General features: G+C 36.5%; 1 protein-coding gene across 4 annotated transcripts in view; it reads left to right on the top strand.

The window, feature by feature from the left end:
- Nucleotides 1–1,047: 1,047 nt before the first annotated feature.
- The window catches only part of CTNNA3 (catenin alpha 3), a 1,445,036-nt gene continuing 1,426,983 nt past the window's right edge, over nt 1,048–19,100 (top strand). For 2 of the 4 annotated variants that reach the window (XM_019731774.3, XM_074339503.2), the window contains exon 1: nt 1,048–1,225. The gene's annotated coding sequence lies outside the window, so the exon portion shown is untranslated. Of the gene's footprint in view, nt 1,226–18,609; nt 18,723–19,100 lie in introns of those variants that run through there. The other 2 variants (XM_074339504.2, XM_019731775.3) reach the window with 2 other exon arrangements.

Genomic DNA, 19,100 nt, shown 5'->3' with positions numbered 1-19,100 from the left:
GATAAATGTAATGCCAATTAGGCATATTTTAAAGGAAGCTACATAAAAATAATTATTTTGCTGGTTTCCCTAGAAATCATATAAAATGAAACCCCTTTCATAGTTGATTCTCTCTGACAGTCCCTAAACCCTGCCTTTCCTCTCGGCTTCCTAATATTTGTTCTAAGAGTGCCTGTGGAGCTAATAAATAAATGCCTTCTTTTTATTTTGAATTCAGCCTTTTAAGAACAGGAATGCCAAAACTCAAATGAGTAGGTCTATTTTAGGGGCAGTTACCACCTATTGTTTGAAAAGCTATTGGAAGAGAGTCACAAAGTGCTAATGTCTAAAGAAATGCAGTACAAGTTCAAGTGGGGTGTCAAGGAATTGAGCAATGATAAAGCATAAGGCAGGGACATGCCAAACTGCTCCAGTGAATGTTAAGATTTTCAGGGATAGGATATTTTTAAAAAAGGCAGAGGAAATATGAAAACAAATAGCCATAGAACAAAGAAATTTTGTTGGAGAAGGCTGTTGTTTAGTAACTTTAATAATGGTTTCACCTGTGGAGTTTTGGGTAAATTTTCACTTTACGTACATTACTGATAATTTTATGTGGTTCTACATAAATTCTGGAAGCAGAGTATAATAATTGGTGCAAGGGTATAAGACAGGTAAGATTTAAAAGGAAAAACACATCAGATGTGACACATGATCCTATGACACTGAAGACACTGAATTTTACCTAATTGATCTTTTGGTGGTGGATTTCCTGGACTCCTATCATCTCTGCTGTATCATTTTTCACTTTCAATAATTCCAGTCTTCAGCTTTAATTAGATGTAAAGGGTCCTTATTTTGGAAAGGAACCAGAGAAATGCAAATCTAACTTACTCAAAGCTTCTTGACAGCTATGTTTGTAGATCTCTAGGCAAAGTATGTGTCTGGCCTTTTTCAATGAAGTATTTTCAGTAACAAGTTGTCAGTGAGGTCAGTGACTGAGCGGTTCAGGATTAGATACCACCCACCCCGGTTTGTAACCTCCCCTTTCTTTCTTATCCTGGGTGACTGACACTCAGCTAAAGTGACTGCCCCACTGTCACTGCCTCTTAATTTGTTGCTCTGTAACTCTGTGACTCACCAAGAAGTCTTCTCCTTTCTTTTCCCCCTTCAAAAGCTCTTTTTGGATAATTTCTTCCAAGAGCCGAATTTTAAACACATTTACTTTATAGGAAGCAACAGAAAGGTAAGAGTCAAGTTTGTAAAGAGAAGAGCTGGACTTCAGTGCATTCTTGTTTCTGCGTGGAATTGCTCTGCCTGAGTTATATATCGTAGGTTTAAAGTGTGGGCTTTCCTTCTGAATGAAAGACCACCTCATTCTTATATAAAGTGGGAATGTTTTCAGTAGTTATGATGAGAAATGTAGGCTTTCACGCTAATTTTAAAGTTATAAATAACTTTGAAACTAGTGCCAGGGGAAGCCAGTAGCCAATGTCGTGCTTTGCATTCAGAGTTTCTGGCTATAAAAAGCCGATTGCGATATGAGCTGGAAAAGATAAGATACGGCCTGGATGCTTCTACATTGGCATGGAGCTGGGGCCAAAGGAAGCCAGGATAGAAAATGTTTGAAGGGATTTCACTTTCAATCAAAAGCTTGTTCACTGTAAATGGAAGCTTTTCCAGATGAGATAGTGGCAAAGCATTAATGTTTGAATTTAATGGTTATCTTATATATTTGTTTTTTAATAGTCAGAAATATCAGGAGGTTAAGGAATCTCTCAGAACTGTTTTAGCACCATTTATAGTCAAATGAAACTCACGCTATATGGGATGAATATGGGATAATAATAATGTAAAGAGAAGGTCACTGTCTCGTGGGGTCTGAGTGACTGGGAGCAGTTACTCTCAGTTGTATTGAGGAGAGAATGGAAGGAATGAGTTCAAATGGAAACAAGAAGAAATTTGGGGTAGGCATCAGGAAGTTCATGGACTGTAGAGGTTTGGGGTCACTGATATATACCACTAGGAAAGACTGTTTTAACATCTCTGAAGATACGTGAGACTCAATGATTTGCTTAAAACACAAGTGGGAAAAATAGGATTTCAAATTAGCGTTGCTTCTGGGTTACTGCAAGCTTATTTAGATAAACTGAAAGGTCAACATAATTGAAAATAACTGTGGTTTGGAGGTATGGGTTATCAGCAGTAAGATTTGAATGGCATATTTTGATGTGCTTTTAAAATTTTATTACCTACTATAAAAAATTAACTCAGTAGTAGCATAGGACAAATTTGTTAAATGGATAAACCCCAAATACAGACAGTGTAGTAGACATATCTATTTCCATTTGTTACCTCCTATACATAGTCTGTATTCCTTCTTATTTGAGTAAAATATTGGAATTTCTATAATAAAACATTTTTGTGTCATCATAAAAGTAATATGAGCTCATTGTATGAATTTTGAAAGCACAGAAAAAAATTTTCTGTAATCTCATTGATGTAGTTCCTTCTAGTCTTTTTTCTCTGCATGGCTTTTAAAATGAATTGCAATAATACTGTAGATAAAATTTGGAACTGTGCTTTTTCATTTAACCTTATACCAAAACATTTTCCATATAATATATATTCTACATAAATGTTATTTTTAATTGCTGTGTAACATTCTTCCAAGGAAATGGATCTAAGTGCTATGGTAAATGTGTGTGTGTGTGTGTGTGTGTGTGTGTGTGTGTGTGTTTATTTATTTATTTTAAAGGTCATTTCTTTAAGCTCTGTTCTTAAGTGTGGACTTGGATTAGAGAGCATTAGAGTTGAAGACAAAGGTTGTGATTTTTAAGATTTCTTTTACTGTTTTCCTTTTAAGGCATTGTAAAATTCGTTGTCTACCAAATGAAATATTTACTGAGTATCTCTGATATGCAAAACATTGTTATCAGGCACAGACCCATAGGTAGCAACATACTAAGTGTTTGGAAGGACAGAATCCCTGCTATTTACAAAATTTCAACTTATCAACTTTCACAGATAGTAAGGCTACATGTCAAAGTTGAAAATGCTTCAGCTCTGCCTGAGACCAACAGATAGTATTATTGACTATATTACTTTGGACTTTAGAGCAATAGAATTTATAAATAAGTTTTGTTAGAGCACCGTCTATACCTAGTTCTGATTTATATGAATTTTGTGATTCTACTGTGACTAAGAAATAGCAGAAGTAGAAAGGATCAATACTTTAGTTATAATAAAACTTAGAAGGAAATTAGAAGTATTTGGAGAAAATCTGTAGGTAGCACAGTGGAAAGGAAGGATAGAGGGCACACACAAGAGCATGGCTAGAGTGGGAGTCAGGAAAGATAGGAAGTTTTAATTTTGTTATTGAATTTGGGAGCTATGGTTGTAGAAATAGACTATATTGAAGGAAGAAAGCCAAGGAATTCATGATCAATAAAACTATTTGATTTTTGGAGGTGGTGGTTGGTCCACAGAAATCAAAACGGAGAAAGTGGAGATTTTAGTATTATTTGGTGGAGGTGAGTTGAGGTATAGAGTTGTGAATTTTTAAAGAATATATTTTGTCTGTGTTAATTTTTTTAAAATAGTGGAGTTTTATTTTTCAGTGATATTTAGAGGACAACCATAGCTATGGAAAGATGGCAGTTCTTTTTTCTATTCACTATGAACTTCTGTTTGCAGGTTTCTGTTTTTTTGTTTGTTTTTTGGAGTAGAAGGGATTAATATTTAAGGAGAGAAATTGGCAGCGCAGTCTTGCCTGAAGAGAAACTATGTGATTTGTAATGAAGACTGAAAAATAGTGTTTATTTATGGATCGTTGGCTCATGGGAATGTTTGTCTAGAGACTCAAAAATCATGATTTTCTGATTTTTGTTTGGATACTGGACTTTAAATGACATGGTGCTGTGGGGGTGGAACTCCTGAGTTTAGCCAAGTTGCAAATCAAATGGAAAGTGACAGATAATTGAGACTACAGAATTTTTGAAAGTGAACGGGACTGTTAGCCATTGCACCTGATTTTCACATGCTTAATTACTCTTTTTAACTACATTATTGCTGCCTGGGACATAGCCAGTAATCTACTACCAATTTAATCACTAACTTCCAGGGTCTGAGAAGTGACTGAATTCCTATGTGCAAAATTATAAATTTAGGTCATATTTATTCGACAACCCCCACCTCTTTTTCTTGTCTTTCATTATCTTAATTAGTATGCTTATGATACTTCCGGTTCCTCCATCAACCGGGAAATAGATTTGATGGAGAAGGCAACGTTTAGCACAAAGAAAGACCCTCAAGTAGTGGAGCTTGAGTACTTTAGGCCTCAATTTATATTAGCACTGTTCAAAATATTATCAGCAGTTCTCAGTCTGTTACTGGTCTGTGAAAGGAGGTAAGAGACTTTGCCCTAAGACTTTGTAGCAAGACTTTCTATGAATGAAACAGTCATTGGTTTTTATTTTGGTGCAAGCTCCTCATCTCATTGCAGACATGTACTTTGGGTGCATTACTTAAATTACACTGTATGGCATCTCTCTCCTCTATTCTATAGGCACTATGAGGGAGAGAACTGGGATGGAGGTGTACAATTAAGGAGATAACAAATGAATTACCAGGTCTCAGTTGACGAGGCTTTTGGAGGTTGTATCAATGCAAAATGGCCCTGGGTTAGCTCACTGAGAACCCACAGAATGACTGAGCGGCAGGATAGCTGAAAGGAATCCATTTGGTCTACTCTAGAACTGGCTTTGAAATTATCACTCATTCTAGATGACTTTTGTAAGAGACATTATTCTTAGTGCTGGGGATAGATACTGGTGAACCAAATAAAGCCCCTGACCTCTGCGTGTTTCCTTTCTAATGTGTATGTGTTTGAGGGTAGGGATGAAGGGAGAGTAAGAAATGAAACCGACTTCTCTGTGATTCTCTAGAAGAGGTACGAGAATCTGTCTTAGTCTAGGGCTGGAGCTCACGGGGCATGTTCTTATGGAAATTTGCAGGATTAACTTGCTTTTCTTTTTGTGAGACTCACCAGTTTCAGTATGGGATAACAAAGGAATCCTAGTTTTAAGAATCAAATAATCTGTGATAGGCACTGCTGGTTGCCTATGCAATGCCTGTACATTCTACTCTTCTTGTTAAGTTATAGAACCCCGATTTAGGTCAAGGATAAAATGGCATAATGTGGCCCCCCGTCTTGAGCCTTGCCTTTGCTCAGGGCCCACTCCAAACCCTTTGGAGTGTACTTTCTTTTCTAATAATGGCTTTGAACCACTGCTTTCTGCTCGGGCCCACTTTTACCTCTTTGAAGTATACATTTTCTTCTAATAAACTGTTTTTTCACTAAAAAACCAAAAAAAAAGGTATAATATTATACATATTGATCTCCATCTTTGTTCCCCCTCTCCCCATATAGATAGGACAGTTACATTTAGTTAATACAGATACATAACAATTCGTGTAGACCTACCTCATTCTTTTCCACGTCGTAGTGTTTTGCTACATGGATGTAGCGTAATTTACTTAGCTTATCCTGTATTGATGGATGTCTTTCTGTTTGTTTTTTCATGTTGCTATGCTCTAATGAATATCCTTGTTCATGTACCTGATATATTTTTATGAGTGTGTTTTGAGGATAAACTCATGGACATAGAATTGCTGGGTCAAAAGGAAGGTTCATTTTAAAATTTGATAAGAATTGCCTTTAATTGGAAATATCAATCAAAGGATTAAAGAGTATACATAGTTTAAAATTTGAGAGCTATTGTCATATAGCTCTTCAAGAAGTTTACATCAGTTTGCATTCCTACTAACAGTGCATGCTGAGAGCTTTTGTCTCCAACTCTTAGCAGCACTGATGATACGCTATCAAAATTTTTTACTTTTGAAAGTCAGATAGGTGAAGCTATCTTATTCTTTAGGTTTGCATTTGATTAATTATGAATGAGGTTGAGCAAGTTCTAAATATTTATTAGCTCATTGTATTTCTTGCCTTTTGTATCCTTTGTCCATATTTTTGGTTTATCTCTCCATACTAAATTAAGCAAATTAGTTTTTTGTCTGTTTAATGTGTTACAAGTATTCCCCCCCAATTTGTTGTTTATTTTTTGACTTTTATGTTTTATTTAAAAAATATTTTTGTACTCATATTTGTGAACCTTTTCCTTTATAGCGTCTGGGCTTTGTGTTTGCTTAGAAAGGACTTCTTACTTCAATTATTATACATAAATGTATTATATGTAAATTCACTTATACTTTCTCTCAGAATTTTAAAATCTTTGCTCCATCTGAAATTGACTTTGAGCAAAGGAGTGAGGCTGGAGATCAGCTTTGTTTTAATTTTTCCTGTAAACATTTATTTAGGTGATCCAGTATGATTTATTTAAGAATCACTCTTTTCTTATTAATTTGAAGTGCTATCTTCATCATAAGCTAGATTTACATTAGAGTCTGTTTCTCAACTCTCTCTCTTGTTCTAGTAATTCTCAGATCCCTACTTTTTAAGTAACTTTATTTCATAACATATTTTAATGCCTGGAAGGATTAATTCTTCTCCTTATTCTTTTCTTCCCCTTTAGGGTTTTCCTAGATATAATCACATAATGTTTCTTTCTAGATGAATTTTAGTATAACATTTTATCTGGTGGTTCAGACGCAGGTGATATTCAGATGGGATTTTGGGATCTGTCAGAAGAGGCTGACTTTTTCATATTTGCTTTATTTTTTATTTTAACAAAGGGTGCCTTAGCCAGGGTTCTTGATTGCAACCACAGGTCTGCAGAAAAAGTTTCATAAATGACATTAGAGAGCTCATAGATTTTCCAGGAGAGCCAGGGAAACAGCCAAAGACAATGCACCTGGGAAAAATGTCTGACTGTACCTGAGAGATAGTCCCGCAGATGTACTTGCTTCTACCATTCTAGGCTCTTGGGCTGGAAACTGAAAGCCCGCCCACAGCTTTCCCAGAAGGATATGATGCTTGTGACCTTTTCAAATCCCACTCAAGCTGTGTTTGGTTGGTGAAATATGGAGGAGGAAAGGTGGGTCAGAGATGGAAGGGGTACTAACAAAACTATAGCATCTGCCACAAAGGGTATACTATGAAAATTAATCTCCCCCCTGCCCTGATCCTAACCTCTCAGGTCCCTGGTCCTCTTCCCATGCTGCAACTGCCACCAGTTTCTGGTGTAAATTAAAGAATGAAAAGGTAATGAATCATTCTGTATCAGTGCATATAAATGTACGTCACTTTTCATTATAGCTGCCACTTGGTTAAATTTAACAAATTTATTGTCCCACGCTATTCTGGAATATTTTAATATTGTTTCTATCTGTTGCTGGTATTCCCCAGTAAGGTCATACAAATTGCTAAATATGAAATGCTTTTGTATTCCTTCTCCCCACGACAGTGGCCTTCCTCCACTTGACCTCTGCCTAGAACCCCCGAGACCTTCCCTCGTGTAGAAACTGAAGTGTGAACACCTGGCAAACAGCAGCTTTCTGAGACCCAGCTCCAGGCTAAGCTCTGATTTGTTGGGGCCTGAGCCCTGCTGGTTGCTAACTGGGCGATACTTGTAATATCTCCCCTACTGCTAGACAAATGACATCCAAGTGGATCCTGTATATTTCCTAAAGCTCCTGACCCTCTGGTCACGGTTAAAGCCACACCAATGAAAGAATATATGACAATTAATTAACTAGTCCCTAATTGATGCACATGTAGGTTGTTTCTAGCTTTTTGTTACAAAGACATGCATCTTTGTACACATGTTCACATTTCTAAAAGTGTCATTACTTTGCCTAAAAACTTGTGCAAATAAAGTTTTCTGGGTATTGCTAGAGTGCCTTCCAAAGAGATTTTACCAATATACACTCAGATCAACAGTGTATGTATGAGACAGCTCACATTTCTTTATCTTGTCAAAGAAGATTTAAAAAAATCTTTTAGTAAAACCAATTTACCCTCTTTTGTGATGATATTAAAAAAAAAAAAGAAGAGAAGAAAATTAAATTAGTTTAGTATGAGTGGCCCTTAGTGAACTGTACCAAGATATCATGAGATCACTGCTCTCTTTTCTGATTAATTATAGTTTGATACTGTATTAAAATTTGCTGGGGATCAACATGAAATTTACTGGTTTTAATTTTCAGAAGCTACCTTTCTGATATATGGGACAACTTTTGTCAGTTCCAATGCCGTAATTACTCAAAGATGCAAGCAATAATTCTGTGATAATATATTCAAGTTTTCCACTGCTCTGTAATATCGTGGTTCTCAATCCAGGGGACATTTGATAATGTACTTTTGCTCCCCAGGGGGCATTTGATAATGTCTGGAGACATTTTTGATTGTCACAACTGGGTGACTAGGCTGGTGCTACTGGCATTTAGAGGGCAGTGGCCAGGGATGCTGCTAAACATTCTATAACACACAGGACAGCCCCCCACAACAAAGAATTATCCAGCCCAAAATATCAATAGTGCTGAGAATGAGAAACCCTGGAAATGGACGTTGATCTAAACAGTTAAACAGTCCCTCATTACCTTTTCTCCTGCCTTGTTTATTAGTTTCATCTCAAGATTGTGGCCATGGCCTTTCCATTTTAAAGACCATTCTCCTTTGCAGACAAGATGAAAGCAAACTCAAAATATTATCATTTTCTTTCCTCTCTGTTACTTGTCAACATCATGAAATCTGCCTGGGAGTGGAGGAAGGAGGTTGTACCTTTCTTGTCCTTTCTTCCTCAGATACAATCTTAAAGTTTTTGTGCTGTTTTGAATGTTTTTCACAAGCCTTTGCTCATCCTAGATTTAGTCCACTCTTCAGTAGGTCAATCAATACTACCCCTTGCCTTTCGTTCTACTTTGTGTGTCCTTTAGAGATCACAGCTCTTTCGAAAGCTCCTAGTACACGACATTGAGTTATATTTGCATACGTTCTCTCCCATTTTTTTTCTCATTTGTGATTGGAGTACTGAGTTTTATTTTTTGACCTATCTTTCATTTTAGAATCTTTGGCTCTGGGACATTCTTAAATTTTCTGTGAACTGCTTAGCAATCTAAGATACTTATCTTACTTTACTTTGTGTTTTCTTTCTTGGCTGTAATGAACTCTAAGGTGATATGTTCAATTTTTCCCAAGGTTCCTGTCACTTTCACTTCACTAACATATTATTCTTTGTTGGTAAGAATTAAGCCCAGGGTAGCAGTTCCGTTCTTTGATTCTTTATTGTCTGAATGACGAAATTGCTGATAGAGAGGCAGAAGATAAAGGAGAGGCATGATCCCTCCAATTTGGGTTTTAATTACTTTATTGTCTTTTTGGTTTTGCTGAATTCCTTTGATTTTTAAGTCTTTGCCAGGTCTCTTTTTATTTTGAGCTCTCACTTCAGTCAACTTTCTTTTCATTTTATTTAGTCTTTCCATCAGTTCTTTTCTAGAATTCAGTGTTTGGGTATTTCACTGAGAACACAGAGTGGACGTATTCTAAATTTTCTTTTGTTTGAAGGATAATTTCTCCTTGAATCTTTAAGACATTGTCTCCCTCTTTTATGTTATGCAATTTTGTTTTTCAATTTACTTATCTTTTTAAAGGCAAGAGATTTATTTAGTCCTGGCGTTTGTCACGGGTGAGATATGTATATTCCCTTTGAACTTCGTCACTATTGACTTTGGAAATACAGAATTTCCCTCTCAAATTTAAAGAGGAGGGCAAGTATCTCGCTCAATTTCGGGACTACAGGTGTCACATATCTGTGGGGCAACTATATTCCTATTCCGATTATTTGGTCCTCTACTTGGAGGTGAACTTAATCCTAGATAATTTGCAGCAATTCAGATTCACTTTTCTAAAAGAGATGCATAAAACCAAATCTCTAGAATACCCTTTGCCAATGATTTTCTTGTGTCTGCCCCTACTGTTGAGGCTCTCGTATCCCAGGACACAATGTATCATTCTTCCCTTGTACCCTTTTATCCTGCGTTCCGTTTCTGGGAACTAAAATCTGAGTGTAGTTAGAAATTATATTGCTGGGAGGTGGCCAGGAAACATCTCTGGCTACCTGAAAAGCAGCTCCTGAACATAAGGGAGCAGCTTTGTTGGTTGGCTCTGTCAGCTCCAAGTGTCTGATCCGATGTCAGAATTCATGGATGTAAGGGTGGGCTCTGTGACTACTTTAAATTTAAGTATAAGGGAGTTCTAGCTCTCCCCTCCCCCCAGTTTATCTCATTCATGAAGTAGATAAGTGGCCAGATTTAGCAAATAAAAATATAAGAGACTGTTAGGTTTGAATGTAGGTAAACGACCAATAATTTTTTTTTAGTGTAGGTATGTCCCAAATATTGCATAGGGCATACTTGTGCCAGAAAATTATTCATTGTTTGTATGAAATTCTCAGTTAACTGGGCATTCTGTATTTTACCTGGCAACCCTAAGGTAAGAGAAAATTTCCCCCAGTGTTTGCAAATCATTGATGAAGTCTTTCTCCTTTCGTGTCTCAGATACTGGTGTAACAGGGTCTTTTTCTGATTTGATAAGGGTTGCCCTTCCCAGTCTTCTTTCATCTGCAGGGCTGATCAACACTGAGAGGACTGGAGTACATTTGAAGAGTCTGGGAGTCTTCAGAGAGGAAACGAATGAAGACCTGGGCTCTGTTGTTTTACCGTGTATTTATTATTAGAAAGATTTTTGTGCATTGAACTGGTCCCAATTAAGAAAGAAAGGATTTAGTAAGAAAGAACATCAAAGACCCGTAAGCACACCCTGTTGTGGCCTGTGTTACTCAATGGGAGAGGCAGTTTGGGTAGGAAAGGACATCCTGCCTCAGTGACTGTGCTTGGGAAAAATGCAAGAGCTGTAGGTGTGGGTGCCCGGCGACACCTCTGAGAGAGCAGCCTGCTTCTCTCCTGACGAATCACTGTGGTCACTCTTTGGATCTATAGCAGCGACAGTGCAGCAGGCGAAAAGGTCACGCGGGGCTGCAGGCATCTGTTTTCATCAGTAAACTGCCAGGAGCCGAGCACCAGCAGCCTTCAACAGTGCCCCCTTGTTTCTAATCGAGTTCTCTGGTTTTCTCTCTCTGACGCATGCGTATCAAGAGGCCCTGGGGTTCAGGAACAATGTGAGGGACAGGAGAGATACTGGACTCCCTGCCAGTCTGGCAATTTGGGAAGTGGTTTTAATCTGAAAAACTAATAGATGGGACCTCAGTTTTACTCAAAACTATCGAAGTAGATCCTCCTATTACCACATATACACAGATATTTTACAAACATGTTATCATAACATGTTTTATTGTTGAGTTCTGTAAAAGTTTCTTTTTTCTTTTTATGGGATGTCATGACCTGAGAAGACTATATGTTTTCCTGTGGTCTTGTGTTTGGCAGTCTTGAATATATAGCTCAGATTAATAAAGATCTGTTTATGAAAGAATATCAAGTTTTGTGATTATTTATGATTCCTGCCTCTTTTTCTTCTTTGTCAGCCTGTACCCATTAATATATTTTAAAGATCCAGCTCTAAAATTCACCTGTAATAAATACTCATCCGTGGGTAATTATTTTTAACTTTGATTACTTGTTTAGCTTTGGTGCCTTGTTCCTTTATCACATAATCTTACATTTATACGTATGCTAGTGTAAAATATATTGGTCGTCGATCCTCATGATCACATTCTCCTGGGAGAAATATAGGAGAATGTATTTATGATCTTAAAGTAGGAAATCATTTCTTAAATAAACCCTCAAAAACATAAACCATAAAGTAAAAGACTGAAATATTTAATTATATTAATATAAAAACTTTCTTTGTGAAAAAAGATACCATGAAAGAAGATAAATGAAAGCCACTAATTGAGAGAACGTATTTACAAATCATCCATGGAAAGTGGGTTGCATTATTGTGCCCCATTCTTCACCCTCTCTGTATCCATGCCCTTTGCTATGTGCCTTGCAGTTCTTCACAGTGGAGGCAGAGTACATGTCTCAGCAACTTTAGGGTTAGACGCGGCCATGTGACTTGCTTTCCCCATTGGAATATGGGCAGAAGAGGCAGAGTGCCAGTTTGGAGGTTATACCTTAAGAGGCACTGTATGTTTCTACCTGCTCTTCTTGTACTCCTGCCATTGCCATGGGAAGGATATACTCCTGGTAGGCTGCTTGTTCAAGGAGGATGAGAAACATGTGGATCAGATCTGGATTCCAAAACTCCAGCTTGGAGTAAGCCCAGTCAGTCCCATCCTAGATTACCCAACTGCCGGCCAAGCTGAAAACGCACCAGCGAGAATAAATGTTGTTTTATGCCACTCAGTTTTAGGGTAGTTTGTTATATAGCATTATTGTGGAAATAACCGACTGATAGACCATTCAACAAAAATGATTTAGTGTAAGATTTTATAAAGAACTCCTAAAAATTACTAAGGAAAAGAACAATACAATAAGGAAATGAGTCAGTGATAAGTGAAAAGGTAATTCACAGAAGAGAAAAGTTGGAATGATAAATAAGTAAGTGAAAAGATGTTTAGCTTGCTTCACTAGTTATCAGATAAATATAGATTAAAACAATGATGGATAACTTATCATACCTATTAAATTGGTAAAAAATATCTGGCAATAACCTAGTATCGGTAAGGATACGGAGAAAATAGAACTTTCATATGCAAATGGAATGTTTAAGAACAAAGAGAAACATATCAAGCAGGGAGAAGATATTTTCAAGGAATATTACTGACAAAGGATTCTAGCTAGACTATATAGGGAATTGTCGGAAATCAGTAAGAAAAACAGGCAACCTAGGAGAAAATGGATAAAAAAATATGAGTAAGCAAGTCACAGAAAGAATATTTGAATGGGTGGCTGGTCAACCAAAAATATACCACCAATTGCACTGGTAATGAGAAAAGCAAATTGAAACAATGGTGAGATCTGCTTTGTGCCTCTCATGTTGGCAGAAGGTGAAATGTCACACAGTATCTTGTGCTGGGGAGGACATGGGGACATGTGAATGCACATGCTCTGCTTGCTGGTGGTATGATTTTGGAGACCAAAGTGCTGGTGATTATTGAAACTGAATACTCACATGCATTCTGACCTATAAATATACTTATGAACTGTATTGGTTGCTAGGGCTGCCATAACAAAATACCACAGACTGTGTAGCTTGCACAAAAGAAATGTATTTTCTTAGTTTCAAGGCTAGAAATCAAAGATTGACATGTTGGCAGGCAGGTTTGGTATCTCCTGAGGCCTCTCTCCTTGGCTTGCAAATGGCCGTCTTCTCACTCTGTCTCTGTGTGTGCGTGTGTGCATGCGTGTGTGTGTGTGTGTGTGTGTGTGTGTGTGTGTGTGTCTGGGTCCTAATCTCCTCTTCTTATAAGGACACTAATCATATTGGATTAGGGCCCACCCTAATGGCTTTGTTTTAACTGAATCACATTTTAAAGGCCCTATTTCTAAATACAGCTACATTCTGAGATACAGGGGGCTAAAACTACAAACATATGAATTCTGGGGAGGACAAAATTTGACCTATAACAGAATGTATATACCAGAAGGAATCTTGCATAGGTACACAGAGACACATGTAAGAATGTTTATTATAGCAGTTTCCCATAGCAAAGAGTTGGATACTACCTAGATATTCTTGGGTACGGATATAGACAGATAAAATACCTTATAAATGCATCTGTTAGAATGATACAGTTGAAAAATGAAGGAACAAACAAAGTCAATTTTATAGTCAGGAACTCATTTTTCTCTAATAACAAGAAATCTGGAGGTAAGAAGTCAGAGCTGATGACATCAAGGACCCAAGCTCTTTCTACAGTTCTGCTCTGTCATCTTTCCTCCTCAGCTTTGCTGCCAGACTGCTTTTATGTCCAGGCATCATAGCAGATAGTAGAAGGAAGGGTCAAGAGCCATCGCAGTATTCTCTGACTCCCTTTTTATAGGGAAAGTAAAAGTGTTGCCAGAAACTCTCTCAGCAATTTTCTACTGACGTCTCATTGGCCAGAGTTCAGTCACATGCCAATCTGAGTTGCAAAGAAGGCTGGGAAAACTTGTGTCCCGGTTCCATAGCAGTGAAAGGCAAGGGAGAACAAAGCTGGGACGATGTGTGGGGTGAGCTAACCTGTGGTGTTTACCACACCTATGTAGTTCAAAATGGATAGACCACTAAAACATCATACTGAGGAGAGAGAGCGAGCAGCGAGAGAGAGCGAGAGAGCGAGGGAAGAGTAGAAAGAGATGGGAAATGAAATACTGTTTGTATAAATTTAAAAATCCACAGCACATAAAGTTATATATCATTGTAAAGATATATATCATACTTGTATGTAAAAACATTATGGGAAGTTGATTGGGAAGACACTCATTAACTACTACAGAGCAACTGCCTATAGAAAGGGAGGAGGAGAATGGAACTGAGGTTGGGGGATACAGAACATGGCAAAAAAGTACAATAAAACTGGCTTTTCATGGACCAGTTCCATCAGTTGAACTTTAACTGAGGAACATGATTGAGTGTGTCAATCTAATTCTGTGCACTCAAGACCCAGAAGAAAAAAAAGGGGGATGGCTTGTGGGGTGTGTGTATGGGAGGGTTACTCAGGTTGTTGGGCAGGGTTATTATTTAGAGTCAAAGAAATGTGATTTACTATGTTTATGACTGAGTTAAATTATTTTACTCTGTGATGAGCTTCATTCATACTTTTCAGTACAATTGAAGGCTCGATAGGGATGATATTATAGTTTAGATTTAGTGACTATAGCAGTTATTTTTCAGACAATTTAGGGATATAATGAGTTTTGCAAAATTGATTTTCTTTGTTTTTGTCCATAAATTTCTTTTGCTCTATAATGCAAAATTAGTAGACTTGACTTTTAGAGAGTCATTGGGGACAGGAGTAAAATAAACATGGCTACGTGGTAGTGAAATCCATCACTCTCTAGTTTTCTGTTATTATCTTTGGAAACAGAGTGGGAGAAAGGATTTCCTTCCTCTCTCTCTAATGTAGCCTCAGCTACTGACTGGCTCTCTGCTCTGGAATGAAGCATGTTGGCACAACTCCATGTCTTATGTGGGAACAAGACACCAGGAGTTTCTATTTTTACTTACTGTCATTTTTTTGCTTTTAGTTCAGTATTCTATCCTTTATCCATCCCATACCCAATACTCTAAACATACACAATTTATTAATTTGTGTTAGTGTTTCTTTCATTTTCTCTATTAAGCATTTGTTACAACTTTGGAAGCAGCTTGTAAACTTCCATTTTAGGACCATATTTCTTTGTTACTTAATTATAAGTTATTATCATACACGGAGTAGATGACGTTCCTTGGTGAAATGGATTCAATTTGCTAAATAAAAATGTGTGAACTTAATGTCTCTTCATCCATTTTTAAATCAGATGGGCAATCCATTTGATATCTCTTATCGCAACCTTCTAAAATTCAGTGATATTTGGTTTGGAAAACTAGAATTCCGCTTTTCACAAAGAGTAAAGGATCTTTCCACAAAGTAACAATAATTGATTAGTGCATTATTTAGCACTGTAATTAGCACTCCTTTAGAGTCAATGGGTAATTTTATAAGTAATGATTCTTCATAGTAACTTTATAGGTCTCATTTCACAACATAAGGAAAACAGGGTAAATGGGTGTCATGTGGACAAGGCCAAGCAGCAGTGGAAAGTGGAGCCTGAATTGAACCAAGTTTGTCTTACATTTCTGCCTTTCCTTTCATGACTTCCTTTCTCTTCCTACCCCTCGTGGGTACTTGTTTTGCAAAGTACTGTCTTTGGTGCCTTAATTTCCCTCTACTTTAAGCCTTGGGAGAGCTCTTCTAGCCTCATGGTTTGAGGTGTAATATAGATGCATAGATACTATATCTCTATCTTTAGGCTTGATTTTTCTCCTGAGCTCTAAGATTCTGAATATTCAGTTGCCCGTGGGACATAACCATTTACGCATGCCACTCACACCTCAAACTCATCACACTTAATGTATGTCAGAGTCAGAGCCTGCTCTACACCTGCTCATTGGTGTGAACATTATCTGTTACAAGCCAGTTGAAATAGGTTAGGAAGAAAATAAGCTGTTTTCAAGATTAAATAAAATATATAAAAAGTGTGTTGAAAATTAAATATAGCATAAAAATTTATGGAGACATTTTTGCTAAGAGTAAAAAGGATTGTTTTAAATAAATAGTATCTATTCACTAGTCATCCTATCTCTCCTCTCCCCAGAAAGCACTATTGTTTAAAAAATTTTTTTCTTTTTTTTTTTAGCCACAAATAGAATTGAGACTAGCAATGTGTTTAGATGTAGGTTCGTAAGACCCTGGGGAAACCAGAAATCACTGAATGAGACATAGCTCAGGAGAACCTGTGTCAGGAACCAAACTCAGAGTTGGAGAGTAAAATGGAATTAAGTGGTTAGATGAAAATAGAAAAAAAATCAGTTATCTGTATGTTCTAAAATGTGTGGAAGATTGATGAAAAGGATAAGCAGTTTACTGGAAAAATTGACTTTTCAGCTTTCTTCTGGATGCTTATCTAATAAGTTAATTTGATAAATAATTCTAAGTATCTCTTTTATTTTATAGAGACTATCAGTTTAGAAAATTAAAGATACAAAATTTCACAAACGAATCAATTACAGTTAAGAGATGTTATACTTTATTTCCAAATGTAAAATATGATTTTTACATGGTTATCATTAGTTATTATATGAGGAAAGAAACTACCACATTCAGGTATTAAAAATGATTTTAAGTAGTGAAGAACCCCAAACTTCCTTTCATTGTCAGAAATAGAATTCTCTCTTAAAGGAAAAGAAGCTATAACTGTCCATTTTGAAACACAATTGAGGAAGATAATTATTATTCCTTTTCTCTTTGGAAAAGTCCATGCCTTAGTATAAAGGATGTGTCATTACTGGCAAAGCTGGGAGCATGAAAAGAGGGATCACTCTTTGAGCCTTTAGATCTGTTTTATTTTTTTCCGTAGTTAACATAGTAAACTTGATGTTTGTGATAATAGCTACAGAGAAGCATAGGACATTTTTATCTTCAGTCAAGATAAATTTGTGATAGTTAATGATTTCAGCTAGTCACATAGTAAAAGTTTTAGTTTTAGAGTAAATCAGGCAAATCAATGTTCATGCTTTTCCAAACTGAAGTGGGTGTTAAGTTGTAAAATAACGAATTTGTAGCTTGGATGAGGACTTTGTTAGTCGTAATGTTGCATGCTCATGAGAAGTATAACAGTGCTGTGGTAACAGGAAGCATATCTTCTAAAATTAGGCTGTAGCTCCTAGTATATAATAGATGATTAGCAAATATTAAACAGGGTGATTAGAAGATATTAAATAATTTACAAATGTCATGTAATTTTGAGGAGAAATTATTCTGTTTTATAGTGTAGTTCTATTTTCTTAGTCATGTGTTTTGGATTTTTTAATGGGGCTTGGAATCTTTATGTAGGGTTTTGTTTATTTGCTCTCAGAAAAACCTGGGGTTGTGGAAAATCATACTAATGGTTAAACCCAATTCTTCTGCTTCTTAGCCTTCTAGTGCTTTTCTTTCACTACCATGAAGATGCTTCTGATTGAACTGAGAGGAAGAAATAATGGTAGACTTTGTCACAGATGAGAACTACTAAACACCAATATGGGCTCTATAAATCAAATTTATACAGACAAAATACAATGGGCTATTTCTAAACACGTTTAGTAAGGAAAGTGGAGATGGCGTGTCCCAGTTCCTAGTTCAAGTATAAAAATAAATGTCAATGGATGCAATACTAGGGGCTTTTGGAATCAAATGATACCCTCTGCTGGCTAAATGAGGGATTGTGTTTTAAAACGAGCGGCTTTTTATTTTTATTTTTTAAAATAGGTTTGATTGAGTGGCATAGAGTATTGTGAAATAATATGTGGAAAATTATAAATGTGAAGAATAAAGCCAATGTATCACTTAAATAAATATTTTTGGATGTGAAACTAGTATGGAAATACCCGTAATTGAATTGTTCTAATCTTTTGATCTATTGTTTGACCATGGGTGTAGGCCGTAGGGAAGGAACAGCAGCGAACAAATACATGAATCTTCTGCCCTGATCTTCAGTAACGACTCTGATTAGCCAAGATGTTTAAATTACTGTCATCAGTTAAATTACTATTGTAAGAACTATTGGCAAACATCTAGAGGTGAGATAAGAGCTGCTTTTTTTCTGGGTACCCTGACTTAATTTATGTTAAAAATAATGGGAATATTCTTAAGTAATTTAGAAGTTTGATAAGTTTACAGAAGTATCACATTGCATGCCTGTTTTAAAATGTTCCCTTTCTACTCTTAAAAGTTTTAAAGCCACTTGGGAATACTTTGGGCACATAATGCACACAAAAATTATGTTTAAAAGCTCATATTAGACAATATGTTGTTACTTCATCGCAAATTTGAAAAATATAATTTCAAGTCAGATTCTACTGTTTGATGTCGCCCTTCACTGGTGTGTTGCTTTAAGAGCACCCATCCTCCCTTCCTGCTTGAGCCGCTGTGTCCTGTCAGTCATCCTGAAAAACACTAGGGTGCTTGTCAGGCTGTTTGCTTACAGATGCTTCATAAGCCAAATTGTGAGCCATAACAGTGGCACTGAATTCTTAAACATAAGAAATCGCTTAGACAATTGGTTTAGTATCTGTATATGGGCAATACTCTGTCCTGCAGTAGGTGAGTGAAATGTCAAACTTTTAAAAATCAAACTTTGCTGTAAGGCAAATCCTAATAATTATAGATTATCTGTTGCTTTGGTTAGATAACTTTGGGGAAATGAAAGAACATTACTTTTGTAAAATGGGATGAACAAACTATATTGTGCACTTATTACTTTTATAACTAATTTTTCTTTTAATAACACTAAACTCTAAGCTACTTCATGAAAGCTCCGATTTTATAAACATCTACTTTTCCAAGTAGATTAGCAGACATTTCAGATTTAGATAAAAATGTGATTCTCTTGCACATTTTTTCTTTCACAACAGCTCAGGCAGACTCAATTGAGTAGAAACTCAATTCTGTTATTGGAGTGTTTATTAGTGGTTTTAAAAA

The sequence above is a fragment of the Rhinolophus sinicus genome, chromosome 15 (assembly GCF_057876585.1).
Source record: "Rhinolophus sinicus isolate RSI-liver-muscle chromosome 15, RSI-T2T, whole genome shotgun sequence".
NCBI lineage: Eukaryota > Metazoa > Chordata > Mammalia > Chiroptera > Rhinolophidae > Rhinolophus > Rhinolophus sinicus.
This window is presented reverse-complemented; position numbering and strand designations above follow the sequence as displayed.